At 37.3% G+C, this 6836-nt stretch overlaps 1 non-coding gene across 1 annotated transcript; it reads right to left on the bottom strand.

Annotated features, from left to right (window-relative positions):
• Positions 1–3069: 3069 nt before the first annotated feature.
• On the bottom strand, positions 3070–3141 carry Trnah-gug (transfer RNA histidin (anticodon GUG)). The gene has a single exon. It is a non-coding gene; the product is annotated as a tRNA-His (tRNA).
• Between the last annotated feature and the right edge of the window lie 3695 nt (positions 3142–6836).

The raw sequence follows: 6836 nt of genomic DNA, 5'->3' as shown, positions 1-6836 counted from the left end.
CAAAATTAGAAAAATTCGTTGAATTTTTAGGAAAATTTCAAGCTTTTTACAAAGAATTAAAAAAAATCTGGTTATGCAGTTTTTATAGTGACAAAAATTTAATAATTTTGAGATTCACCCAATGTTGAAAATTTTGGTATAGATCTTTTTAAGTAGCAAGAAACAACATTCAGTTTTTTTAACATTCTTACAAAACGTCTTTTAATTTTCGAAGGAAAAAATATACTTTTTAGCATTTTTTTCATAAATTTTTTTTTTTATGAAATTATAGTTTATTGTCGTCTAAGAAACCCATCCAACTTTCAACCTTTACACAAAATTATAAAAAAAAATTTGTATAGCTTTTTTCAATAGGTGCGCATCAACTTTTTTCCGATAGAGAGGGCGAACGACGCAATATTTTTTATTTTTCGCTTGTCATTTGTAAACTTCATTAGTATACATTTCATCATGGAACGCTACACACTTGAGCAACGATTGCAAATCGTGCAAATTTTTAATGAAAATAATCGTTCTGTTGCTGCTACTTTAAGAGCATTTTACGGTCCATTTAACAAGCCATCCCGTTCGACAATCGACCGTCTAGTGAAAAAATTTATATCTACGTTTTCGCTACATAATGTTCCGGTGCCAGTGCGAGCAAGAAGTGCACGAAGTGTTGAAAATATTGCTGCCGCCAAGGCTTCAGTTCAAGAAGACGCAAATGTGTCGCTCTCACGACGTTCTCAACAATTGGGCCTTTCTGTGTCGTCATTGTGGCGAATTTTGCGAAAAGATCTTGGCCTACATCCGTACAAGACCGTTTGACCATTTGAAGCGACGTCGATTCGTAAATTGGGCTGAAGATCAACTCGAAAATGATCCAGATTTTTTCCAAAAAATCATCTTCAGTGATGAAGCTCACTTTTGGCTCAATGGCTTTGTCAACAAGCAAAATATGCGTTACTGGGCAGAAAGCAATCCACACGTGATTCATGAGGCACCGTTGCATCCCGAAAAAATCACTGTTTGGTGCGGTTTACATGCCGGCGGCGTAATTGGCCCATATTTTTTCGTTGACGAGACTGTGAATGGAAATCGATACCGCGACATGATAAACGATTATTTTTGGCCGCAATTGAATGGTATGGACTTAGACGACATGTGGTTTCAACAGGACGGGGCCACAAGCCACACATCACACGCTACAATTGATTTGTTGAAGAGTAAGTTCGATGAGCGCATTCTTTCCAGAAATGGACCGGGCGAATGGCCGCCGCGCTCGTGTGATTTGACGTCTCTAGACTATTTTCTTTGGGGTTATGTGAGGTCATTGGTCTACAGTAACAAGCCGGCGACGATTTGTGAGCTCAGAGCCAATATTGAAGGCGAAATTGCTGGAATTTCGGCCGATTTATGCTAAAGAGTGGTCGAAAATTGGGTTCAACGATTGGACTTCGTAAAACATGCACGCGGTGGTCATGCAAAAGAAATCGAATTTCATACTTAAATGTATATATTCAAACTCGATAACAAAAAAAAAAATTAGTTAAAAAAGTCAAACCGTTTGTGTTTTATTCAAAAAAAAAGTTGAAGCGCTCTTATTAAAATTTCAAACTTTTCAAACAGGATTAACACAAAGATCTGGGTACGTAAGGATTGAGGTTCAGCCATCGAAAGCCATCAGAAGGTAAAAGATACTAAAATACTAATAGATTACAAATACACTTACAATACTATAACTTATTATATATGTATATCAGAAAAATACATTGCGGATAACTATATCTATATTAATACGCTGTCCTTTTTGATTCCAAATCAAATATCATCGGAGCAACCGTGGAAACCCCACATATATTTTTCCATTTTGCGTCGCCGTCCGATGAATGCAGATAGAAAATTAATTTGTGGCAAGGAAATAGATGTTATTGATAGCAATATGGGGAGTTATTGACTTCAATCAAAGAACTAAGTATTTTTCATATAAATTAAAAAAATGCAAATGAAAACATAAATATATGCCATGCACTCTCTTATAACACACAATAGCTAACTTAAAGAGCAAATTAAAATTCCGCCAATTTTTTAAGAATTGTTTTTGATCAAATAATAAGCAAAAAATAGCTATGCGCTAAAAAAATATTTTTATTTATTATAAAGGGTGGTTAAATTTCAAGCGCTGATGTTGAATGTGAACCACACCTAAACGTCAACGACACCGTTGGACTTCTTTCTTTGGGGTTATTTGAAAGAAAAGGTGTACGTCGATAATCCAGCAATAATTCATGAGCTAAAGGATAAGATAATTCAGCACATGAACGGCATAGAACCTCAATTATGCCTCAACGTCATCGAAAATCTAGACCATCGGGTGGAGGGGTGCCGCAGAGACCGATATTTTATTCCATACGTAATTGAGCCATACCAGTATTATCATAATAAAGAGAAATGACAATAATTTCCTAAAAAAATTGTATTTTATTCAAAATCAACACCGGCCCTTTAAACTTAACCACCATTTATATCCAGCTGACAACTTATGTGATAGTCGTACGTTCTGTTATTTATTATAATGCCATGGTAATTATTTAAATTTAATATGAAAAAAGGTCATCATCATCATTATAAAAAATATATCGTCTAGGAATTATTCACTACTGAAAACTAGGTGTCACTTTTGAAAGATCATAATATGCTCGTATGTGATTTTACTGCTAGTAATCCCTACAGTAACCTTAAATATGCAATATTTTTTTATTGCAGAACCGGACCATACAATCGAGGTATCGCCGGTAACGTACCGAACAAAATTATGTGTATTTTCAGACCCAGCATACGATTTTACATAGGAGGTGGATGGTCTGGTTCTTGGGGGTTTTTGTTTGTGCGCTGTAAACTTAATTATTAAAAAAAATATGCTTTTAATATAAATTATTTTGCAACGACATTGAGTACTACTTTTTAGTTAAGAGTAGATGGAAATTTTTTTTTTATAGAATTAAAGAAAAATATAATTATTTTCCTCTCTAAAAAAAAATTTAAAAAATAAGCTTTCTTTTCCTGTGCCAATAATGCTTAAGGCATCATTGCCGTGACCAGGATTCGAACCTGGGTTACTACGGCCACAACGTAGGGTCCTAACCACTAGACGATCACGGCTACTGAAAGCTTAACAACCACCCAAATTTTTCCATAGCAAAAGTAGAGCAATTCAAACCCAAAATGCGTTAATGGGTTTATGTACTTTTACAATGCAAATATGTGCATTTGTGTGTGTATGTATATTTGAACGGGTAATGAAACTACATTTAAGCCATTAGTAGGTAAAAGCAACAGCAAACAACTTGAAGCGGAAAACAATAGACGATTGAACCGCAAGTGTGATAAAAAGAAAATAATAGACAACAGGTCAAGGCAAAGTCAAAATATGTGCGTGCATTTGTATAAGTATAAATGTATTGGTAAAAGCAAATCATTGTAAGTAAAAGTGGTATTTTTTTTTTGTTTTATTTTAAAGTGCAGTGGACGCCCAGCATAATTAACTTTGGGAATAACAAATTTTCGGTTTAACGAATCATCAAACTGCAGCCACTGATGTTTCTTAAACTTCGCGTTGTTAACAAAAGTTAAAGGTTTCGTTATGCTAACCGTAGTTTAGCTGCTGGAAATATATAGATTTATATTTTGTTTTAACATCAGAGTCATGACTTTAAAAGCATTTTTTAGTGCGGTCGGCAAATCGAAAATAAATTGGAAACTAAATTGAAGATTTAAGATGATTCCACTAAGGTGCGAAATTTGGAGTTCCGAAGTCCAAACTGATGATTATCAAAAAAAAAAAAATTAAAAAAAAAAATGTATAAAAAATCGAGGAATACGTAGAATAAAAGGAAAAAAAAAATTCACCGTAATTGTCTAGTGGTTAAGACCCTACGTTGTAGCCACAGTAATCCAGGCTCGTATTCTGGTCACGGCAATGATGCGTGTAACGACTTTGTGTAGCTTTTTTATTACAAGAATTAGAGCTTTTTGAATTTTTTTCTTAAAAACCAGAAAAAGGTGAACTTCCCAGAATGAACCAGGTGATCTTCAAATAGTATATGACTCAACGTCGAAACCACATCTCTGTTACTGGTGCTGTTTTAAAGGCAATGGCAAACAAAGTTTCATTCTAAAAATTTATTATGGGAACTAGGCTAAGACAAGCGAGCAAAATGCAAATAAATTTGTTGAGCATTTGGAAGAAAAAACCTTTACTCCTAATGAAGGCACTGATGAAGTAAAGCCTGAATATTTTATTCCAATCACTTCAGGAGAAGTTGATGGGTAGGCAGGCGAGCATTCTACCACCACCAGGAAGTAAGCAAAATGAAGCTAAAAAAGTTCTCTGGATTTGATTTAATTACGGTGAAGTTCTTCGTAATCCGCCAAAAAATGGCATTGCCTATTTGACCAGCTTATTAAACAAATGTCTCAGCTTGAGATATGTGTTTACATAAGATGCAATGGAAGTTCGCCGAAGTTACCATGATCCCTAAGCCTGGTAAGTCACCGAACGAAGTGTTCTCACTACTGGCAAAAATCTCTGCTACCTGTAATGTAGCAGTTTTCTGATAAAATACTACTAAAAAGTCTACGATCAGTCACTGAAAATAAGCTAGTGATTCCTATTCACCAGTTTGGTTTCAGAAAACACCAACCAAAGCTCGATCAAATACCCAGAGTCATAAGCACCATAGAAATCGCTATGGGAAAGACAAAAGTGTGCTCCGTTTTCCTTGATGTATTGTAAAGTATAGCATGAAGGGCCCCTCCACAAGCTCAAGTCCATGCTGCCAGTACAATAATGCGAGATACTCTCATCACGTCTGAACCTACGTTGGACACCTTCTTTAAAACCTTCGGTTGGGCACCTAGGTCTGGCCTTTTTATAGTCTTGTTCGAGGGTAATTTTTAAAAGGTGACATTCATAAATCGATAGAAAATTAAGGTAGCTTCCTACCTGCAAGCTCAAGTCGTTAGCTATAACAGAAATATGTTAAATTCACGTCCAAAGTAGAAAAATTCTAGGCAGATCCGGGTGCCCAAAGGAGGGTTAATGATAGGTACTTCTGTGTAACAAACGAAAATGCAAATACGAGTATGTTTCTAAAAAATATTCATACATGCAGGCGTTTTACAGGGAAGCATTTTAGGTATTCTGTTATACCTTCTGTACACCCATGATCTTCTTCTTCTCCTTCTTCTTCTTGATTGACGCGATAACCACTTACGCGATTTTGGTCGAGTTTAACAAAGTGCACCAGTCGTTTCTTTCTCTTGCTGAAGTGAAGCCAAGTTCTTCTCCACCTGATCTTTACAACGCAGAATAGGCCTTCATCTTTCTCTGCTACCATCGGCTGGTACCGCATCGAATACTTTCAGAGCCGGAACGTTTGTATCTATTCGGACGTAGCCGCTGGATCCTTATTCGCTGCGCTATGTCTATGTCGTCGTAAAGCTTATCGTTCCATCGCCCGCGATACTCGCCGTCGCCAACGTGAAAAGTTCCAAAAATCTTGCGAAGAATCTCTCTCTCAAACACTCCAAGCGTCGCTTCATCGGATGTTGTCATCGTCCACGTTTCTGTGCCATACGTTAGGACGGGCATGATGAGAGTCTTGTAGAGTGTTAGTTTTGATCGTCGAGAGAGGACTTTACTATTCAATTGTTTACTTAGCCCAAAGTAGCACTTGTTGGCAAGAGATATTCTGCGTTGGATTTCTAGGCAGATATTGTTATCGGTATTAATGTTGGTTCCTAAACAAACTAAGTCTCTCCCAACCTCGAAATCATAACTGTCAACAGACACGCGGGTGCCGATGCGCGAGTGCGTCGACTGTTGGTTGATGACAGAGGATACCAGCCCTATTTGCTTTGCCTCTTTATCCAGTTTGGAGAATGTAGAACTAACAGCGCGGTTGCTAAGGCCGACGATTAAGTACTGGACCTCAGCAATTAAGTTCGGCGGCTTGCACGATCTTTCTAGCATCAGTTTAAAGAAGCCACACGACCACGAGTCACTCTGTCAGAAACCTGGCTTGGTATCAAATGGTTCAGATAGGTCTTTTCTAATTCCGACGGCACTACTTGTATTTCTCGACGTGATTTTGCACAACTGTATTATTTTTGCGGTGCTGCCGAATGCGGCCTTGGAATCGACAAAGGGAGGGTATGCGCCGATTTACCTTTCATGGGGAGTTTCCAAGACTTGGCGTATTGTGAATACCTAGTCGATTATAGATCTTCCAGATCTAAAGTCTCACTGATAAGGTCCAGTCAGTTGGTTGATGGTGGGCTGAATCTTTCACACAATACGCTCGCTAGAATCTTACACGCTATATTTGGAAGACTAACCGCGTGGAAATTGTTACAAATCAGCAAGTAACTGCAATATTTGCGGACGACACTGCCTTACTTTCAGTCGATAACCACATTGGAAACGCAACGAATAAGCTACAAGAAACTCTTAACCTTTTCGATGGATCGGCTAACAAACAGCGAATAAAGCTAAACAAAGCAAGTCAGCACATATTGTGTTTTCCCTAAAAACGTCTCTTACAAGACACTTTTCATCGATGAGTTGATAATCCTAGAAGTTGGTGAGGCCAAATATCTGGGCATAACACTTGATGCCACACTGCGCTAGCCGAATGCATCGAAATTGAGTAATATCGTCTGACATATTTTGTGCTAATTCATAGCTATCGAAAAGGGAATGTAGCAGTGCACAATTAATGAAAATTTTCTTAATATGCACCATCTGCCGATATGGAAAAGAAGGAACACAAACTAGTTCAGATTCCAAATGTGCA

The sequence above is a fragment of the Anastrepha ludens genome, chromosome 3 (genome assembly GCF_028408465.1).
Source record: "Anastrepha ludens isolate Willacy chromosome 3, idAnaLude1.1, whole genome shotgun sequence".
Classification (NCBI taxonomy): Eukaryota; Metazoa; Arthropoda; class Insecta; order Diptera; family Tephritidae; genus Anastrepha; species Anastrepha ludens.
The sequence above is the reverse complement of the archived record's forward strand: the minus strand, read 5'-3'. Positions and strand labels throughout refer to the sequence as shown.